The sequence below is a fragment of the Equus asinus genome, chromosome 24, assembly GCF_041296235.1.
Source record: "Equus asinus isolate D_3611 breed Donkey chromosome 24, EquAss-T2T_v2, whole genome shotgun sequence".
In the NCBI taxonomy this organism is placed as follows: Eukaryota; Metazoa; Chordata; class Mammalia; order Perissodactyla; family Equidae; genus Equus; species Equus asinus.
Window position 1 is genome coordinate 1,582,865 of NC_091813.1, and position 21,701 is coordinate 1,604,565.

The window sequence follows — 21,701 nt, forward strand, 5'->3', positions numbered from 1 at the left end:
CCTTGGTGGACTGCGGCCTAAGGGTGGGGGAATTGAAGAAAGCCGTTCAATGGAAAAAAGCCCGAGGCCATGGGAGAGAGCTTCCTGCACTTGAATGAAGCCCTGACGCCAGGCCCATCGGAATGAATGGGCCTGACCTCCCCTCCCCCCTCCCCCCTCCCCCCTCCCAGGCTGGCGACTCGGCAGTGGAAGGCTAGGGGTTTCTTCCGAAATGGTGAACCGGCCCCCTTGTCCACAGGAAAACCACACACGGGTACAGCCTAGGCCGGATCTCAGGGTACAGCCTAGGCCGGATCTTAGGCCAAGTCGTCAGGGTGGCAAGATGATGGCGGATGAGAGGAAACTTGTTCTGGGACCGCACCGCCCCCCCCCCATCGCCTCTCTGGCTGAGAAGAGGGCTGGGGAGCGGTGAGGGTCAGGGGGAGAGTGGGGGCGGGGCCGGGACAGGGACCACCGGGCAGTAGGACGGGAGTAGCCCTGAGGCCTGCCTGCCTGCTTCCTTCCCTGCCGGCGCAGGGCTGAGAGAGGCACGGGGCACGCTGGCTCCTGCCCCTTCACTCATTCGGGAAGCCTCCTGTTGTTGCTCCTGAGGTGCCGGCTGCGGTGACAGACAGAGCAAAACTCCTCTCTCTGTCTATTTCTTCAAAGGCCCGAGTCTGAGCTACGACAGATTCCCCTGTGGCTCAACCCGCAACCTCCCATCCTGCCAGACCAGACCCCTTGTCTAAAAACCTCCACTGGAGGAGCTCTTCCACCTGACTCGGAAAGGAAACACCAGCCCCGCCTCAGCCTCACACCCACCACCACCACCACCACCCGCCCCCCCCCCCGCCCCACTCTCCTCCGGACCCAGATACCTAACAGAGGGAACAAAAATCCAAAAATCCTGCTGCTCTCCTTCTACCACCTCCACTTCAGAAGAGTCAGTCTCCCCCGAACACCTCAGACTCTGTGACTTCCCGCGGCCTCCCTTTCCCCGTCCCCATTCTCTCCCCGGACGGGCCCCATCTTACACTTGAACGACAGCTCCACCGCTCGGGGCAGCTGGACACGATGTCCCAAAGTGGCCCGGACGGTAGCCTGGTCGATTCCAAAGGACCCACGCACGCAGTCGGCCATAAACGTGGTGTGGAGATCGTGGACGTTTGCGGGCCTCTGATGAAATCGCTGCTCCGGGGACCCCGGCGTCTAGGACCCGTCTTCTCCGTGTTCTTCACACCGTTGCTCCTGGGCCGGTTATTCTCTTCCCTCTCACTGACCTTAACGTTTTGTCTCTGCCATTGAATTTTGACTGTGCGAATGTGACTTGCCGCTGTAGGGCTGCGTGGATCTCTCAGGCATCCTGCTGTGCCGTGCGGGGGGGGGGGGGGAATCCTTGGTGGGTGGGTCGATAGACGTCCCTTTGGTTGTGCCCTGGAGGGGAGAGACAGAGGGGACGACTCAATCCACCACGAACGCTGATGTCGCTCCGATAAACCTGTAGCGGTGATTCTAGTTTATGGCCCGTGTCCTGAAAATAACTTCCCGAAGGGCCAGCCCGGCGGCACAGCGGTTAAGTTCGCACGTTCCGTTTTGTCAGCCAGGGGTTCGCAGGTTCGGATCCAGGGTGCGGACGTGGCGCCGCTTGGCGAGCCACGCTGTGGTCAGCGTCCCGCCTATCAAGGGGAGGGGGATGGGCACGGATGTTAGCTCGGGATCACTCTCCCGGGGCAAAAAGAGGAGAATTGGCAGCAGGTGTCAGCTCGGGGCTCGTCTTCCTCGAAAAATAAATTAATTAAATTAATAAAAACAACTTCCCAAACCTCTCTGATAACTTGAAGCTTTGAAGTTTTGCGAGGTGAAATCAGGTGATAAAAAAGTCCACGGACAGGGGCGGCCCCGTGGCCGAGTGGTTAAGTTCACAAGCTCCCCTTCGGCGGCCCAGGGTTTTGCCGGTTCAGATCCCGGGCACGGCACGGACACGGCACCGCTCGTCGGGCCGTGTGGAGGCGGCGTCCCACATGCCACAACTGGAAGGGCCCTCAACTAAGATAGACAACTATGTCATGGGGGGGATTGGGGGAGAAAAATCGGGAGGGGGGAAAAAAAAAACAAAAACGGAAGATTGGCAACAGGCGTTAGCTCTGTGAGGGCCGATCTTCCTCACCCAAAAACTAAAGTGAGATGAAATCAAATAAAGCGAAGGAAAAGATAAACCTATGAAATCCCATGTTTCTAAAAGTGGCCAAGTGTTTAGACATTGGCCAAGCGACGGAATGCTCATGGGAAGGACAGTTCCTAATTGCTGGCTTCTTAGTTTTCACCAAAATTAAGGTTCGTGAGGGTTAAAAAATCTACTTAACAAATGCGATGAAAGCCACTAGGCCGGCCCGGTGGCGCGCTGGTTAAGTGTGCCTGTTCCGCTTCGCCGGCCCGGGGTTCGCCAGTTCGGATCCCGGGGGTGGACGTGGCACCGCTGGGCGAGCCACGTGGTGGTAGGCGTCCCACATATGAAATAGAGGAAGATGGGCACGGAGGTGAGCTCAGGGCCAGCCTTCCTCGGCAAAAAGAGGAGGATTGGCAGCAGTTAGCTCAGGGCTCATCGTCCTCAAAACAAAACAAAACAAAACAAAAAGCCACTAAAAGTGAATATGGGAAACATCTTTGTGTTCAAGGAAAGTGAGATGGCTGCCTTCAGGCAAGAGGGCCTAAAAAGTAAAGATCGTTTTGTCTGTGAAAAGGTGATCAAAGTTTCACGGGGAAAATAATCTGAGAAAAAGGCCTGTTCGTGGTCAAGTGGCCTAAAATTGGAACGAGTGGACAGATAGAAATGGCGAGCGATAGGATCTATGGGAGTCTATGAGGAAGCCATTGGGTGTCGGCCTAATTCGGCCTGACAGTGTTTTTCGAAAAGGGCCTGACGTGGCCGTCGAGCACGCATCGCATCGTAGATCCGCTTTACACATTTCCTACGGCAAGAACCAATGCCCTTAAGGGAAAGGAGCAGCTTCCCCGTGCTCGGGCCTTTCCTTAAGGAGAGGCATCTTTCCTTAGGCTAGGAGCGGATGGTTGCGCTCACCTTTGACCATCCGGCTCCCCTGTGACCACCCAGGCCCAGACAACAGACCTGCCACCCAGCAGTGTCTGTCGATCGCTGTGCCGACAGAGCAGTCTCGCGACTATCATCCAAGGGACCTTTCGATCCTATGTGAAACGTCCTCTCTGGGGGTCTAGAAGCACTCTGTACACCCCACTTCCCGGGCACCCTCTCTTCCTTCGGGAAGAAAGGCCCCGGGCCACAGTCCTCACATTTTAGCTCAGAATAAACGCACCCCGATTTTCACGGATAGATTGGTTCCGGATTATTTCCGTCGACAGAATGGAATCAAGTCAATGAGTTTCAAGATCGGAGGGAAGCTGATGCAAAATCAGAATTTGTTTTTCTCACTCCCGAAAGGATACTTTTCTCTAACTTCTAGTCTCCTCCTGATAAAGACATTGGAAAATGTTTCTCTTGACCTCTGAGGGAATCGACACCAAAGACAGAGATCCTCCATTTTGTCAGAATGATTTCCTAGGCCTCCAATGGAGGAGGCCTCCCTCGGACGGGAGCTCAGCTTTTGTTTTGCAACAGTTTTCCTCTCTCTGCTTGCCTTTAACATCTCCTTTCCCGTTCTTCTTTTTTGGAAGGGAAATACGTGCACCGCTGGGGAAAAAAAAAAAAAAAGAATTTTCTAAATGACCAAAGAAGATCTACGACTGTTGTTATTTTGGTTTCACGGAGCAGTTCCACGTCCACATTTACTCCATTTTAAACACCCACACACACTCACAGCACGGCGCTGTGAGGATGTCCCGGGGAACTCGATTTGTGGAGGGAATGGCTGTGAGGTCTCTGCCCCCCAACCCCCACCATTTGGGTGCTTCTGCTTGTTGATGAGGACGGGAAGCCCTGCTGAAATCCATATTCTTATCACCACACGTGCATCTGCACCCATGCTCCCCCCCGTGTGTCGTCTTTGGGCTTTGCTGTGGCCCCGTGCGGAGGGAGACCTGTTTTGTGTTGTAAACTTTTCCGCGGCCAAGCGGCTCGGTCCTTTCCTCTACGACTTGTGGGCTCTGTCTGTCCGTCTGCCTTAGAGAGACCCTCTGGGCCGGAAGTGACAGGCTGCACACAATTCCTGACAGACTGCGGACAATTCCTCCGTCGTCACGGTCCTTCTCTGATGACGTGCATGGTTTCGGTTTGACAGCGACCCCCACCCCCCACCCCGCCGTGATTTTCTAAGTCCTCCCGGGAGCCCGGGAAGTGCTCGGGCCGCTCCGGGAAGCGGGGGCCGGCAGCCCCGGCCTGCCCCGTGGCATCTCCGGGGACTTTTCCACCTCTGTCCGCGTCAGCCAGCCGGCAGCCCCGCGCCCGGCCCGGCCCAGAAGTCACGTGGGGAGTCTGTCCCCTTCCTGGCAAGCCCACCCACCCCACCCCCCTCCCCGCCGATTTTCCAACACCTCCTTCTGCGCCCAGGGTTGCCCTGTGCTGCCTGGGAGCTCCGAGGTGGACACCCTGGGGCCTCACGTGGTGACCTCCCGGCCGCCCCAAGCGGGCCCAGAGAGAAAGAGAGAGAGAGAGAGACAGAGAGAGACAGAGACAGAGACAGAGACAGAGAGAGACAGAGACAGAGACAGAGACAGAGACAGAGAGAGACCTGACCCGGCGGTGGGCTCAGGCTGTGCACTCTCGCTGGCTGGTGACCCGGTTCCCTCCCGCTGACCCCTCCGCGCCGGTCGTTGGGCGCCATCTGGCGGCCGCTTTTACAGAGTGGCCCTCCTCCGGAGCCCCGGCGACATGAGCAAGGGATGGGACTCGCAGGACGTCTGTGTGGTTTCCAGTGTGGGGCTGTGTGGAACAGAGCTGCTAAGAACATTCATGCCCCGGATTCTGTGTGAATGAACAGGAACGTGGCCGCAGCCCCCACCCCGCCCCCCGCCCCAGCCCCCGGGAGTGGTGGGAGTGGTGCCCTCCAGACCACCCTCGGGTTGGATGCCTCCCTCCCTGGAAGGACTCACGGGACTCCACAAAAGCTGACTTCCTGGAGGTCCAGCGGAGACCCCCAAGGCCCAAGGCCCCCCCCCCCCCACCCACCCACCACAGATCACTGTGGAAGCCTTAACGACCCAAGGCTCCAGCTACATACAGACGCTCTTAGGAGGCAAGATACACCAAAGGCTTATGTAGGTTGCCACTTTCGGTGGTTGTTTCCGCGGCGTGTCAGTTTTGGAACCCGCCACGCCCTTTTTCACAGAGGCCATACCGTTTCCCTTCACCACCAGTGAGGCGTGAGTGACTGACTTGGCTTCTCCGCGACCTGACTAGCAGTTTGATCCTGTTCCGGTATTTGGAAGAAGGCAGTCTCACCCATGTGTCCCCACAATGTCTCCCTCTAATTTTCTCACTTGCTTTTCCAGGGAACAGCTCACATCTTTTCATGCGCTTATCGGTCATCCATGCCTACCTCCTCCACCCCAGGTGAAAGTGCCTGCTCTGTCTATTGGTCTTCCATTCTTTTTGTATTTTTCAGTGTTGATTTCCCCCGGGTCTCCACTCCATTGTGGGTTTTGTTTTTTGTTTTTTGTTTTTTGTTTTTTTTTTTTGCTTAAAGATTGTCACCTGAGCTAGGCACTGTTGCGCTGCTTCCTCAGTTTCAGAGGGTACCTTTTTCAGGGTTGCTTTTTGACCGGGTCTCCTCGCCATTGTATTTTTTTATTTTTTATTTTTTGCTTAAAGATTGCCACCTGAGCTAGCCTCTGTTGCCCATCTTCTTCGGTTTCAGAGGGTAGATTTCTCAGTGTTGCTTTTTCGCCAGCTCTCCACGCCCTTGCGTCTTTTTTTTTCCTGCTTGAAGGCTGCAACCTGAGCTAGCTTCTTTTGCCCATGTTCCTCAGTTTCAGAGGGTGGATTTCTCCGTGTTGCTTTTTCCCCAGGTCTCCACACCCTTGTGTGTTTCTTTGGCTTAACGATTGCCACCTGAGGTAGCCTCTGTTGCCCATCTTCGTCCGTTTCAGAGGGTGGATTTCTCAGTGTTGCCTTTTCGCCAGCTCCCCACGCCCTTGTGTGTTTCTTTTGCTTAAAGATTGTCACCTGAGCTAGGCACTGTTGCCCTGCTTCCTCAGTTTCAGAGGGTACCTTTTTCAGGGTTGCTTTTTCACCGGGTCTCCTCGCCATTGTATTTTTTTATCTTATTTTTTTTGCTTAAAGATTGCCACCTGAGCTAGCCTCTGTTGCGCTTCTTTCTCAGTTCTAGAGGGTAGATTTCTCCGTGTTGCTTTTTCCCCAGGTCTCCACGCACTTCCTTTTATTTTTCCTTAAAAATTGCCACCTGAGCTAGCCTCTGTTGTCCATCTTCGTCGGTTTCAGAGGGTAGATTTCTCACTGTTGCTTTTTTGCCAGGTCTGCACGCCCTTGTGTTTTTTTTCTGCTTAAAGGTTGCAGAACCTGAGCTAGCTTCTTTTGCCCATGTCCCTCAGTTTCAGAGGGTGGATTTCTCCGTGTTGCTTTTTCCCCAGGCCTCCACGCCCTTGTGTGTTTCTTTTGCTTAAAGATTGCCACCTGAAGCCAGCCTCTCTTGCCCATCTTCCTCAGTTTCAGAGGGTAGATATTTCAGGGTTGCTTTTTCCCCAGGTCTCCACGCCTTTGTGTTTTGTTTTTGCTTAACGATTGCCACCTGAGCTAGCCTCTCTTGCCCATGTTCCTCAGTTTCAGAGGGTAGATACTTCAGGGTTGCTTTGTCCCCAGGGCTCCACGCCTTTGTGCTTTGTTTTTGCTTAAGGATTGCCACCTGAGGTAGCCTCTCTTGCCCATCTTCCTCAGTTTCAGAGGGTGGATTTCTCCGTGTTGCTTTTTCCCCAGGTCTCCACGCCCTTGTGTGTTTCTTTTGCTTAAAGATTGCCACCTGAGTTAGCCTCTGTTGCCCATCTTCGTCCGTTTCAGAGGGTGGATTTCTCAGTGTTGCCTTTTCACCAGCTCCCCACGCCCTTGTGTGTTTCTTTTGCTTAAAGATTGTCACCTGAGCTAGGCACTGTTGCCCTGCTTCCTCAGTTTCAGAGGGTACCTTTTTCAGGGTTGCTTTTTCACCGGGTCTCCTCGCCATTGTATTTTTTTATCTTATTTTTTTTGCTTAAAGATTGCCACCTGAGCTAGCCTCTGTTGCGCTTCTTTCTCAGTTCTAGAGGGTAGATTTCTCCGTGTTGCTTTTTCCCCAGGTCTCCACGCACTTCCTTTTATTTTTCCTTAAAAATTGCCACCTGAGCTAGCCTCTGTTGTCCATCTTCGTCGGTTTCAGAGGGTAGATTTCTCACTGTTGCTTTTTTGCCAGGTCTGCACGCCCTTGTGTTTTTTTTCTGCTTAAAGGTTGCAGAACCTGAGCTAGCTTCTTTTGCCCATGTCCCTCAGTTTCAGAGGGTGGATTTCTCCGTGTTGCTTTTTCCCCAGGCCTCCACGCCCTTGTGTGTTTCTTTTGCTTAAAGATTGCCACCTGAAGCCAGCCTCTCTTGCCCATCTTCCTCAGTTTCAGAGGGTAGATATTTCAGGGTTGCTTTTTCCCCAGGTCTCCACGCCTTTGTGTTTTGTTTTTGCTTAACGAGTGCCACCTGAGCTAGCCTCTCTTGCCCATGTTCCTCAGTTTCAGAGGGTAGATATTTCAGGGTTGCTTTGTCCCCAGGGCTCCACGCCTTTGTGCTTTGTTTTTGCTTAAGGATTGCCACCTGAGGTAGCCTCTCTTGCCCATCTTCCTCAGTTTCAGAGGGTGGATTTCTCCGTGTTGCTTTTTCCCCAGGTCTCCACGCCCTTGTGTGTTTCTTTTGCTTAAAGATTGCCACCTGAGCTAGCCTCTGTTGCCCATCTTCGTCCGTTTCAGAGGGTGGATTTCTCAGTGTTGCCTTTTCGCCAGCTCCCCACGCCCTTGTGTGTTTCTTTTGCTTAAAGATTGTCACCTGAGCTAGGCACTGTTGCCCTGCTTCCTCAGTTTCAGAGGGTACCTTTTTCAGGGTTGCTTTTTCACCGGGTCTCCTCGCCATTGTATTTTTTTATCTTATTTTTTTTGCTTAAAGATTGCCACCTGAGCTAGCCTCTGTTGCGCTTCTTTCTCAGTTCTAGAGGGTAGATTTCTCCGTGTTGCTTTTTCCCCAGGTCTCCACGCACTTCCTTTTATTTTTCCTTAAAAATTGCCACCTGAGCTAGCCTCTGTTGTCCATCTTCGTCGGTTTCAGAGGGTAGATTTCTCACTGTGGCTTTTTTGCCAGGTCTGCACGCCCTTGTGTTTTTTTTCTGCTTAAAGGTTGCAACCTGAGCTAGCTTCTTTTGCCCATGTCCCTCAGTTTCAGAGGGTGGATTTCTCCGTGTTGCTTTTTCCCCAGGCCTCCACGCCCTTGTGTGTTTCTTTTGCTTAAAGATTGCCACCTGAAGCCAGCCTCTCTTGCCCATCTTCCTCAGTTTCAGAGGGTAGATATTTCAGGGTTGCTTTTTCCCCAGGTCTCCACGCCTTTGTGTTTTGTTTTTGCTTAACGATTGCCACCTGAGCTAGCCTCTCTTGCCCATGTTCCTCAGTTTCAGAGGGTAGATACTTCAGGGTTGCTTTGTCCCCAGGGCTCCACGCCTTTGTGCTTTGTTTTTGCTTAAGGATTGCCACCTGAGGTAGCCTCTCTTGCCCATCTTCCTCAGTTTCAGAGGGTGGATTTCTCCGTGTTGCTTTTTCCCCAGGTCTCCACGCCCTTGTGTGTTTCTTTTGCTTAAAGATTGCCACCTGAGCTAGCCTCTGTTGCCCATCTTCGTCCGTTTCAGAGGGTGGATTTCTCAGTGTTGCCTTTTCGCCAGCTCCCCACGCCCTTGTGTGTTTCTTTTGCTTAAAGATTGTCACCTGAGCTAGGCACTGTTGCCCTGCTTCCTCAGTTTCAGAGGGTACCTTTTTCAGGGTTGCTTTTTCACCGGGTCTCCTCGCCATTGTATTTTTTTATCTTATTTTTTTTGCTTAAAGATTGCCACCTGAGCTAGCCTCTGTTGCGCTTCTTTCTCAGTTCTAGAGGGTAGATTTCTCCGTGTTGCTTTTTCCCCAGGTCTCCACGCACTTCCTTTTATTTTTCCTGAAAAATTGCCACCTGAGCTAGCCTCTGTTGTCCATCTTCGTCGGTTTCAGAGGGTAGATTTCTCACTGTGGCTTTTTTGCCAGGTCTGCACGCCCTTGTGTTTTTTTTCTGCTTAAAGGTTGCAACCTGAGCTAGCTTCTTTTGCCCATGTCCCTCAGTTTCAGAGGGTGGATTTCTCCGTGTTGCTTTTTCCCCAGGCCTCCACGCCCTTGTGTGTTTCTTTTGCTTAAAGATTGCCACCTGAAGCCAGCCTCTCTTGCCCATCTTCCTCAGTTTCAGAGGGTAGATATTTCAGGGTTGCTTTTTCCCCAGGTCTCCACGCCTTTGTGTTTTGTTTTTGCTTAACGATTGCCACCTGAGCTAGCCTCTCTTGCCCATGTTCCTCAGTTTCAGAGGGTAGATACTTCAGGGTTGCTTTGTCCCCAGGGCTCCACGCCTTTGTGCTTTGTTTTTGCTTAAGGATTGCCACCTGAGGTAGCCTCTCTTGCCCATCTTCCTCAGTTTCAGAGGGTGGATTTCTCCGTGTTGCTTTTTCCCCAGGTCTCCACGCCCTTGTGTGTTTCTTTTGCTTAAAGATTGCCACCTGAGCTAGCCTCTGTTGCCCATCTTCGTCCGTTTCAGAGGGTGGATTTCTCAGTGTTGCCTTTTCGCCAGCTCCCCACGCCCTTGTGTGTTTCTTTTGCTTAAAGATTGTCACCTGAGCTAGGCACTGTTGCCCTGCTTCCTCAGTTTCAGAGGGTACCTTTTTCAGGGTTGCTTTTTCACCGGGTCTCCTCGCCATTGTATTTTTTTATCTTATTTTTTTTGCTTAAAGATTGCCACCTGAGCTAGCCTCTGTTGCGCTTCTTTCTCAGTTCTAGAGGGTAGATTTCTCCGTGTTGCTTTTTCCCCAGGTCTCCACGCACTTCCTTTTATTTTTCCTTAAAAATTGCCACCTGAGCTAGCCTCTGTTGTCCATCTTCGTCGGTTTCAGAGGGTAGATTTCTCACTGTGGCTTTTTTGCCAGGTCTGCACGCCCTTGTGTTTTTTTTCTGCTTAAAGGTTGCAGAACCTGAGCTAGCTTCTTTTGCCCATGTCCCTCAGTTTCAGAGGGTGGATTTCTCCGTGTTGCTTTTTCCCCAGGCCTCCACGCCCTTGTGTGTTTCTTTTGCTTAAAGATTGCCACCTGAAGCCAGCCTCTCTTGCCCATCTTCCTCAGTTTCAGAGGGTAGATATTTCAGGGTTGCTTTTTCCCCAGGTCTCCACGCCTTTGTGTTTTGTTTTTGCTTAACGAGTGCCACCTGAGCTAGCCTCTCTTGCCCATGTTCCTCAGTTTCAGAGGGTAGATATTTCAGGGTTGCTTTGTCCCCAGGGCTCCACGCCTTTGTGCTTTGTTTTTGCTTAAGGATTGCCACCTGAGGTAGCCTCTCTTGCCCATCTTCCTCAGTTTCAGAGGGTGGATTTCTCCGTGTTGCTTTTTCCCCAGGTCTCCACGCCCTTGTGTGTTTCTTTTGCTTAAAGATTGCCACCTGAGCTAGCCTCTGTTGCCCATCTTCGTCCGTTTCAGAGGGTGGATTTCTCAGTGTTGCCTTTTCGCCAGCTCCCCACGCCCTTGTGTGTTTCTTTTGCTTAAAGATTGTCACCTGAGCTAGGCACTGTTGCCCTGCTTCCTCAGTTTCAGAGGGTACCTTTTTCAGGGTTGCTTTTTCACCGGGTCTCCTCGCCATTGTATTTTTTTATCTTATTTTTTTTGCTTAAAGATTGCCACCTGAGCTAGCCTCTGTTGCGCTTCTTTCTCAGTTCTAGAGGGTAGATTTCTCCGTGTTGCTTTTTCCCCAGGTCTCCACGCACTTCCTTTTATTTTTCCTTAAAAATTGCCACCTGAGCTAGCCTCTGTTGTCCATCTTCGTCGGTTTCAGAGGGTAGATTTCTCACTGTGGCTTTTTTGCCAGGTCTGCACGCCCTTGTGTTTTTTTTCTGCTTAAAGGTTGCAACCTGAGCTAGCTTCTTTTGCCCATGTCCCTCAGTTTCAGAGGGTGGATTTCTCCGTGTTGCTTTTTCCCCAGGCCTCCACGCCCTTGTGTGTTTCTTTTGCTTAAAGATTGCCACCTGAAGCCAGCCTCTCTTGCCCATCTTCCTCAGTTTCAGAGGGTAGATATTTCAGGGTTGCTTTTTCCCCAGGTCTCCACGCCTTTGTGTTTTGTTTTTGCTTAACGATTGCCACCTGAGCTAGCCTCTCTTGCCCATGTTCCTCAGTTTCAGAGGGTAGATACTTCAGGGTTGCTTTGTCCCCAGGGCTCCACGCCTTTGTGCTTTGTTTTTGCTTAAGGATTGCCACCTGAGGTAGCCTCTCTTGCCCATCTTCCTCAGTTTCAGAGGGTGGATTTCTCCGTGTTGCTTTTTCCCCAGGTCTCCACGCCCTTGTGTGTTTCTTTTGCTTAAAGATTGCCACCTGAGCTAGCCTCTGTTGCCCATCTTCGTCCGTTTCAGAGGGTGGATTTCTCAGTGTTGCCTTTTCGCCAGCTCCCCACGCCCTTGTGTGTTTCTTTTGCTTAAAGATTGTCACCTGAGCTAGGCACTGTTGCCCTGCTTCCTCAGTTTCAGAGGGTACCTTTTTCAGGGTTGCTTTTTCACCGGGTCTCCTCGCCATTGTATTTTTTTATCTTATTTTTTTTGCTTAAAGATTGCCACCTGAGCTAGCCTCTGTTGCGCTTCTTTCTCAGTTCTAGAGGGTAGATTTCTCCGTGTTGCTTTTTCCCCAGGTCTCCACGCACTTCCTTTTATTTTTCCTTAAAAATTGCCACCTGAGCTAGCCTCTGTTGTCCATCTTCGTCGGTTTCAGAGGGTAGATTTCTCACTGTGGCTTTTTTGCCAGGTCTGCACGCCCTTGTGTTTTTTTTCTGCTTAAAGGTTGCAACCTGAGCTAGCTTCTTTTGCCCATGTCCCTCAGTTTCAGAGGGTGGATTTCTCCGTGTTGCTTTTTCCCCAGGCCTCCACGCCCTTGTGTGTTTCTTTTGCTTAAAGATTGCCACCTGAAGCCAGCCTCTCTTGCCCATCTTCCTCAGTTTCAGAGGGTAGATATTTCAGGGTTGCTTTTTCCCCAGGTCTCCACGCCTTTGTGTTTTGTTTTTGCTTAACGATTGCCACCTGAGCTAGCCTCTCTTGCCCATGTTCCTCAGTTTCAGAGGGTAGATACTTCAGGGTTGCTTTGTCCCCAGGGCTCCACGCCTTTGTGCTTTGTTTTTGCTTAAGGATTGCCACCTGAGGTAGCCTCTCTTGCCCATCTTCCTCAGTTTCAGAGGGTGGATTTCTCCGTGTTGCTTTTTCCCCAGGTCTCCACGCCCTTGTGTGTTTCTTTTGCTTAAAGATTGCCACCTGAGCTAGCCTCTGTTGCCCATCTTCGTCCGTTTCAGAGGGTGGATTTCTCAGTGTTGCCTTTTCGCCAGCTCCCCACGCCCTTGTGTGTTTCTTTTGCTTAAAGATTGTCACCTGAGCTAGGCACTGTTGCCCTGCTTCCTCAGTTTCAGAGGGTACCTTTTTCAGGGTTGCTTTTTCACCGGGTCTCCTCGCCATTGTATTTTTTTATCTTATTTTTTTTGCTTAAAGATTGCCACCTGAGCTAGCCTCTGTTGCGCTTCTTTGTCAGTTCTAGAGGGTAGATTTCTCCGTGTTGCTTTTTCCCCAGGTCTCCACGCACTTCCTTTTATTTTTCCTTAAAAATTGCCACCTGAGCTAGCCTCTGTTGTCCATCTTCGTCGGTTTCAGAGGGTAGATTTCTCACTGTGGCTTTTTTGCCAGGTCTGCACGCCCTTGTGTTTTTTTTCTGCTTAAAGGTTGCAGAACCTGAGCTAGCTTCTTTTGCCCATGTCCCTCAGTTTCAGAGGGTGGATTTCTCCGTGTTGCTTTTTCCCCAGGCCTCCACGCCCTTGTGTGTTTCTTTTGCTTAAAGATTGCCACCTGAAGCCAGCCTCTCTTGCCCATCTTCCTCAGTTTCAGAGGGTAGATATTTCAGGGTTGCTTTTTCCCCAGGTCTCCACGCCTTTGTGTTTTGTTTTTGCTTAACGATTGCCACCTGAGCTAGCCTCTCTTGCCCATGTTCCTCAGTTTCAGAGGGTAGATACTTCAGGGTTGCTTTGTCCCCAGGGCTCCACGCCTTTGTGCTTTGTTTTTGCTTAAGGATTGCCACCTGAGGTAGCCTCTCTTGCCCATCTTCCTCAGTTTCAGAGGGTGGATTTCTCCGTGTTGCTTTTTCCCCAGGTCTCCACGCCCTTGTGTGTTTCTTTTGCTTAAAGATTGCCACCTGAGCTAGCCTCTGTTGCCCATCTTCGTCCGTTTCAGAGGGTGGATTTCTCAGTGTTGCCTTTTCGCCAGCTCCCCACGCCCTTGTGTGTTTCTTTTGCTTAAAGATTGTCACCTGAGCTAGGCACTGTTGCCCTGCTTCCTCAGTTTCAGAGGGTACCTTTTTCAGGGTTGCTTTTTCACCGGGTCTCCTCGCCATTGTATTTTTTTATCTTATTTTTTTTGCTTAAAGATTGCCACCTGAGCTAGCCTCTGTTGCGCTTCTTTGTCAGTTCTAGAGGGTAGATTTCTCCGTGTTGCTTTTTCCCCAGGTCTCCACGCACTTCCTTTTATTTTTCCTTAAAAATTGCCACCTGAGCTAGCCTCTGTTGTCCATCTTCGTCGGTTTCAGAGGGTAGATTTCTCACTGTGGCTTTTTTGCCAGGTCTGCACGCCCTTGTGTTTTTTTTCTGCTTAAAGGTTGCAGAACCTGAGCTAGCTTCTTTTGCCCATGTCCCTCAGTTTCAGAGGGTGGATTTCTCCGTGTTGCTTTTTCCCCAGGCCTCCACGCCCTTGTGTGTTTCTTTTGCTTAAAGATTGCCACCTGAAGCCAGCCTCTCTTGCCCATCTTCCTCAGTTTCAGAGGGTAGATATTTCAGGGTTGCTTTTTCCCCAGGTCTCCACGCCTTTGTGTTTTGTTTTTGCTTAACGATTGCCACCTGAGCTAGCCTCTCTTGCCCATGTTCCTCAGTTTCAGAGGGTAGATACTTCAGGGTTGCTTTGTCCCCAGGGCTCCACGCCTTTGTGCTTTGTTTTTGCTTAAGGATTGCCACCTGAGGTAGCCTCTCTTGCCCATCTTCCTCAGTTTCAGAGGGTGGATTTCTCCGTGTTGCTTTTTCCCCAGGTCTCCACGCCCTTGTGTGTTTCTTTTGCTTAAAGATTGCCACCTGAGCTAGCCTCTGTTGCCCATCTTCGTCCGTTTCAGAGGGTGGATTTCTCAGTGTTGCCTTTTCGCCAGCTCCCCACGCCCTTGTGTGTTTCTTTTGCTTAAAGATTGTCACCTGAGCTAGGCACTGTTGCCCTGCTTCCTCAGTTTCAGAGGGTACCTTTTTCAGGGTTGCTTTTTCACCGGGTCTCCTCGCCATTGTATTTTTTTATCTTATTTTTTTTGCTTAAAGATTGCCACCTGAGCTAGCCTCTGTTGCGCTTCTTTCTCAGTTCTAGAGGGTAGATTTCTCCGTGTTGCTTTTTCCCCAGGTCTCCACGCACTTCCTTTTATTTTTCCTTAAAAATTGCCACCTGAGCTAGCCTCTGTTGTCCATCTTCGTCGGTTTCAGAGGGTAGATTTCTCACTGTGGCTTTTTTGCCAGGTCTGCACGCCCTTGTGTTTTTTTTCTGCTTAAAGGTTGCAGAACCTGAGCTAGCTTCTTTTGCCCATGTCCCTCAGTTTCAGAGGGTGGATTTCTCCGTGTTGCTTTTTCCCCAGGCCTCCACGCCCTTGTGTGTTTCTTTTGCTTAAAGATTGCCACCTGAAGCCAGCCTCTCTTGCCCATCTTCCTCAGTTTCAGAGGGTAGATATTTCAGGGTTGCTTTTTCCCCAGGTCTCCACGCCTTTGTGTTTTGTTTTTGCTTAACGATTGCCACCTGAGCTAGCCTCTCTTGCCCATGTTCCTCAGTTTCAGAGGGTAGATACTTCAGGGTTGCTTTGTCCCCAGGGCTCCACGCCTTTGTGCTTTGTTTTTGCTTAAGGATTGCCACCTGAGGTAGCCTCTCTTGCCCATCTTCCTCAGTTTCAGAGGGTGGATTTCTCCGTGTTGCTTTTTCCCCAGGTCTCCACGCCCTTGTGTGTTTCTTTTGCTTAAAGATTGCCACCTGAGCTAGCCTCTGTTGCCCATCTTCGTCCGTTTCAGAGGGTGGATTTCTCAGTGTTGCCTTTTCGCCAGCTCCCCACGCCCTTGTGTGTTTCTTTTGCTTAAAGATTGTCACCTGAGCTAGGCACTGTTGCCCTGCTTCCTCAGTTTCAGAGGGTACCTTTTTCAGGGTTGCTTTTTCACCGGGTCTCCTCGCCATTGTATTTTTTTATCTTATTTTTTTTGCTTAAAGATTGCCACCTGAGCTAGCCTCTGTTGCGCTTCTTTCTCAGTTCTAGAGGGTAGATTTCTCCGTGTTGCTTTTTCCCCAGGTCTCCACGCACTTCCTTTTATTTTTCCTTAAAAATTGCCACCTGAGCTAGCCTCTGTTGTCCATCTTCGTCGGTTTCAGAGGGTAGATTTCTCACTGTGGCTTTTTTGCCAGGTCTGCACGCCCTTGTGTTTTTTTTCTGCTTAAAGGTTGCAGAACCTGAGCTAGCTTCTTTTGCCCATGTCCCTCAGTTTCAGAGGGTGGATTTCTCCGTGTTGCTTTTTCCCCAGGCCTCCACGCCCTTGTGTGTTTCTTTTGCTTAAAGATTGCCACCTGAAGCCAGCCTCTCTTGCCCATCTTCCTCAGTTTCAGAGGGTAGATATTTCAGGGTTGCTTTTTCCCCAGGTCTCCACGCCTTTGTGTTTTGTTTTTGCTTAACGATTGCCACCTGAGCTAGCCTCTCTTGCCCATGTTCCTCAGTTTCAGAGGGTAGATACTTCAGGGTTGCTTTGTCCCCAGGGCTCCACGCCTTTGTGCTTTGTTTTTGCTTAAGGATTGCCACCTGAGGTAGCCTCTCTTGCCCATCTTCCTCAGTTTCAGAGGGTGGATTTCTCCGTGTTGCTTTTTCCCCAGGTCTCCACGCCCTTGTGTGTTTCTTTTGCTTAAAGATTGCCACCTGAGCTAGCCTCTGTTGCCCATCTTCGTCCGTTTCAGAGGGTGGATTTCTCAGTGTTGCCTTTTCGCCAGCTCCCCACGCCCTTGTGTGTTTCTTTTGCTTAAAGATTGTCACCTGAGCTAGGCACTGTTGCCCTGCTTCCTCAGTTTCAGAGGGTACCTTTTTCAGGGTTGCTTTTTCACCGGGTCTCCTCGCCATTGTATTTTTTTATCTTATTTTTTTTGCTTAAAGATTGCCACCTGAGCTAGCCTCTGTTGCGCTTCTTTCTCAGTTCTAGAGGGTAGATTTCTCCGTGTTGCTTTTTCCCCAGGTCTCCACGCACTTCCTTTTATTTTTCCTTAAAAATTGCCACCTGAGCTAGCCTCTGTTGTCCATCTTCGTCGGTTTCAGAGGGTAGATTTCTCACTGTGGCTTTTTTGCCAGGTCTGCACGCCCTTGTGTTTTTTTTCTGCTTAAAGGTTGCAGAACCTGAGCTAGCTTCTTTTGCCCATGTCCCTCAGTTTCAGAGGGTGGATTTCTCCGTGTTGCTTTTTCCCCAGGCCTCCACGCCCTTGTGTGTTTCTTTTGCTTAAAGATTGCCACCTGAAGCCAGCCTCTCTTGCCCATCTTCCTCAGTTTCAGAGGGTAGATATTTCAGGGTTGCTTTTTCCCCAGGTCTCCACGCCTTTGTGTTTTGTTTTTGCTTAACGATTGCCACCTGAGCTAGCCTCTCTTGCCCATGTTCCTCAGTTTCAGAGGGTAGATACTTCAGGGTTGCTTTGTCCCCAGGGCTCCACGCCTTTGTGCTTTGTTTTTGCTTAAGGATTGCCACCTGAGGTAGCCTCTCTTGCCCATCTTCCTCAGTTTCAGAGGGTGGATTTCTCCGTGTTGCTTTTTCCCCAGGTCTCCACGCCCTTGTGTGTTTCTTTTGCTTAAAGATTGCCACCTGAGCTAGCCTCTGTTGCCCATCTTCGTCCGTTTCAGAGGGTGGATTTCTCAGTGTTGCCTTTTCGCCAGCTCCCCACGCCCTTGTGTGTTTCTTTTGCTTAAAGATTGTCACCTGAGCTAGGCACTGTTGCCCTGCTTCCTCAGTTTCAGAGGGTACCTTTTTCAGGGTTGCTTTTTCACCGGGTCTCCTCGCCATTGTATTTTTTTATCTTATTTTTTTTGCTTAAAGATTGCCACCTGAGCTAGCCTCTGTTGCGCTTCTTTCTCAGTTCTAGAGGGTAGATTTCTCCGTGTTGCTTTTTCCCCAGGTCTCCACGCACTTCCTTTTATTTTTCCTGAAAAATTGCCACCTGAGCTAGCCTCTGTTGTCCATCTTCGTCGGTTTCAGAGGGTAGATTTCTCACTGTGGCTTTTTTGCCAGGTCTGCACGCCCTTGTGTTTTTTTTCTGCTTAAAGGTTGCAACCTGAGCTAGCTTCTTTTGCCCATGTTCGTCAGTTTCAGAGGGTGGATTTCTCCGTGTTGCTTTTTCCCCAGGTCTCCAGACCCTTGTGTGTTTCTTTGGCTTAACGATTGCCACCTGAGGTAGCCTCTGTTGCCCATCTTCCTCAGTTTCAGAGGGTGGATTTCTGAATGTTGCTTTTTCCCCAGGTCTCCACGCCCTTGTGTGTTTCTTTTGCTTAACGATTGCCACCTGAAGCCAGCCTCTCTTGCCCATCTTCCTCAGTTTCAGAGGGTAGATATTTCAGGGTTGCTTTTTCCCCAGGTCTCCACGCCTTTGGGTTTTGTTTTTGCTTAACGAGTGCCACCTGAGCTAGCCTCTCTTGCCCATGTTCCTCAGTTTCAGAGGGTAGATATTTCAGGGTTGCTTTGTCCCCAGGGCTCCACGCCTTTGTGCTTTGTTTTTGCTTAAGGATTGCCACCTGAGGTAGCCTCTCTTGCCCATCTTCCTCAGTTTCAGAGGGTGGATTTCTCCGTGTTGCTTTTTCCCCAGGTCTCCACGCCCTTGTGTGTTTCTTTTGCTTAAAGATTGCCACCTGAGCTAGCCTCTGTTGCCCATCTTCCTCAGTTTCAGAGGGTGGATTTCTCAGTGTTGCCTTTTCGCCAGCTCCCCACGCCCTTGTTTGTTTCTTTTGCTTAAAGATTGTCACCTGAGCTAGGCACTGTTGCCCTGCTTCCTCAGTTTCAGAGGGTACCTTTTTCAGGGTTGCTTTTTCACCGGGTCTCCTCGCCATTGTATTTTTTTATCTTATTTTTTTTGCTTAAAGATTGCCACCTGAGCTAGCCTCTGTTGCGCTTCTTTCTCAGTTCTAGAGGGTAGATTTCTCCGTGTTGCTTTTTCCCCAGGTCTCCACGCACTTCCTTTCATTTTTCCTTAAAAATCGCCACCTGAGCTAGCCCCTGTTGCCCATCTTCGTCGGTTTCAGAGGGTAGATTTCTCAGTGTTGATTTTTCCCCATTTCTCCACGCCCTCGTGCTTTTTTTTTTTTATTTCCTTAAATGTCGGCGCCTGAGCTAGCTTCTTTTGCCCATCTTCGTCAGTTTCAGCGGGTAGACTCTCCGCCTGCCTTCGACAGGCCCTCTGGACTGGAAAGCTTTCCTCCTCCCGTCATCACGGTCCTTCTCGGATGACGTGCCTGGTTTCGGTTTGACCGTCCCCGCCCGCCCTGATTTTCTAAGTCCTCCCGGGAACCCCGGGGGCGCTCCAGCCGCTCCGGGAAGCGGCGGCCTCCCGGCCGCACCGGCCCAGCCCGGCCCGGGCCGCCCCCTGGCCTCTCTGGGGGGAACTCTCCCCTTCCCCTTCCCGGTGATCGCCCGAGAAACCTTTTCCGAGTCCCCCTCCTGCGGCTGGGGCTGCGCCTTGGCGGCCGGGAGCCCGCGGGCGGACGCCCCGGGGCCGCACTGGGCCGGGAGGCTGGGTCCGAGGGGGCTCCGGGACGGGATCGGGCGGCCCGGCGGCCCGGCTGTGCTCCCCGGCGGGCCCGCGCTCCGGCTCCGTCCCGCTGAGGCGGTCGTCGGTCGCCGGGTGCCACCTGGCGGCCGCTTTTATATCGTCTCTTTCCTCCGGAGCTCCGGCGACGCGGGCCAAGGGACGGGACTCGGCCGCGGTGACCGAGGCAGAGTCCCGGGAGGCCGGCGTCGCTGGCGGGATCTGGCCCGGTGGCGCCGGGGCGTGAGCGCGACGCCCGCTCGCCGGAGATTGGAGGTGCAGGCTACTGAGGGAGGTGGCTGTCGCCGCGCCGCCCGGTGCCGGCCGGGGTGTGGGGCCTCCCGGACGGGTCGACCAGCAGCCGCCGGTGCCCCTCCGTCCCCGGGAGGGGGTGGGGGGCCGCCGCGGGGGAACGGGCGAGGGAGCTCGTCCCGTGCCCGGCCGTCGTCCCGAGGGCGGCCCGGTGGTCGGGCCTTCCGCGTCGCCGATCCCCTTTCCGCGCCCCGCTCCGGAGGTGGGCGACCGGCCGGGGCCTTGCGGGGGAGGCCCGTGGAGGGCGCGACGGGCTCGGCCGCCGGGCTGGCCTTTTCCCCACTGGTCTTCCGAGTCGACCGGCTCTGGCGGTGGGGACCGGGCCCGGTCCTCGGATGCCTCCTCCTCCGTGGCAGTTTTTTTTTCCAAGTCCCGCCCTGGAGAAGAGCGTGGACCGGCCCCGGGAGCCCTCGAGGGCGGGCCGGGGAGGGCGTCCCCGGCCCGGACGCGTGCCCGGGGTGGGTCCGGGCCGTCGGACCGGACTTCTCTCTCCGAGTTTCGCGGGTCGCGTCTTTGTCCGGAGGCGGGAGGGGGCCGGCTCGAGGCGTAGGTGGAGCCCCGGCTGAGGGACGGGAGCCACGGTCCCGCCCCGGGCCCGGTCGCCGGAGGCGCCTCCGCGGAATTCTTTTCTAAGTCCTGACCCGGCGACTCAGAGGGAGGGACCGACCGGTCCCGGCCCGCGCGGGCGGCCCGGGGAGGCTGTCCCCGGCTCCCCCTGCCGCCACGCTTCTGGGGTCGACCAGATGGCCCCGGGAGCTCCGGGCCTGGTGGCGATGGGGTCGTGCTTGGGGTCTGGTGGCCGTGGCCGTGATCCAGGGGTTCCCCTGGTGATCCGTGGGTGGGCCCCGTCTCCGGGCGCGGCGATTCTTGCCCCCGAATGGGTGGTTTTGTGCCGCCAGATAAGTGCTGACACGCTCTGCTCGGGTGACAGTCGCCCGAGAGCTTCCGGGTGCCTGGATGCGTGTGCGGGGAGGGCTCCGGGCTCTGGCCGAGAACCGGACGCCCGTTTCCACCCCCGCCGCTTGAGCCGCCCGCTGGGGCCTGCGCGCCGGCTCTTGTGCGTTCCAGGCGCCCCCACGACCGTGGTGCCACCTCCGGTCTCTGGTACCCGAGGGCGGCGGGGTTAGGGGCGCGGGGTCCTCTACCACGTGCACTCCCTGCCGCCGGCACCCGGGTGCGGTCGCGACTTACCCCATCCCACCGGCTCCGTGCCAGTGCGTGTCAGGCGTTCTCGTCCTGGGGTCGTCGCCCGCGCTTGCTGGAGGAGGAGAGGGGTCGGTGAGGCTGAAGCAGGCTCCTCCGCTCGCTGTCCTCGCCGGCCTTCCCTTGCTCGGGGGTCCCTCGCGTTATGCTGCCGACCGATGTGGTGATGCTGTGCTCTCCCGGGCCGGGCCTAAGCCGTGCCAGACGAGGGACGGACGTTCATGGCGAACGGGACCGCTCTTCTCGCTCTGCCCGCGGGTCCCCTCGCCCGTTCTCCCCCGCTGCGAGTGGCGTGTGGGAGGCGGCAGGGGTGCGGAATCCGGCCCGACCTCGCTCCCCCGCCCCGTGCCTCGTGGCGTGGGCGGTGTCGGGGTCTCCGTGACGCGGCGGATGCTCTGCCTGTGCCTCTTGGCTGTGTCTCGCGGGCGGCCCTCCCCGCGGTGGGGCGGGCCGTGTTGCCGCCGCGCCGCGCGCCTTCCCGGGCGCGTGAGCGCGTTCCCCAGGCCGTTGGCGGTGCCCCTGGAGCGTTCCAGGTCGTCCCTCAGGCGCCCGAGGCCGAGTGGCGGTGTCGTTCTCTGTTCCCGTCGGCCTCCTCAGGTAACCACTGCGCTGGTGTGTCTGAGGAGCGGGGGGGTCGAGTCGGTAAGGGAGGCGTGCCCCTCGTCCCCCTCGGGGGGGACGGGTGCCTCGTCGCCCCCCACGGCGTGCCGTGTGGGGGCGGGCAGGCTCGGGCGCGTGCCCGCGCGTTCCCCTTGCTGGGGTTTCCCCGCGGGTGTGGGAGTGACCGTGGCGGGCCGAGCCAGCGGCGTGGCGCTGGCTCTTTGGTTGGGAGGTGCTGTTTGATCGGCACCTCCGTCCCAGTCTCTGCCTCCCTTGGTCTCTCGGCCTGAGGGGAGGCACTGACTTGGGAGCCGCACAGGGGCCTTGTAGATCCCTAGCTAAGCCCAGTGTGGCCAGAGATGGCGAGCCCGGGGCAGCGCGGGCTCGCGGCCCTGACCACGGACGCTCCGACTTGCTCTAGGCCTTACCTCTACCGCAGACCCCTCCTGCATTGCGTGGCCATGGTGTCTGTAAGCGCCTTGGTGGGCCCGATGGCGGACGATGGGCGGGGGCGACACGCCCTCGGTGAGAAAGCCTTCTCTAGCGATCCGAGAGGGTGCCTT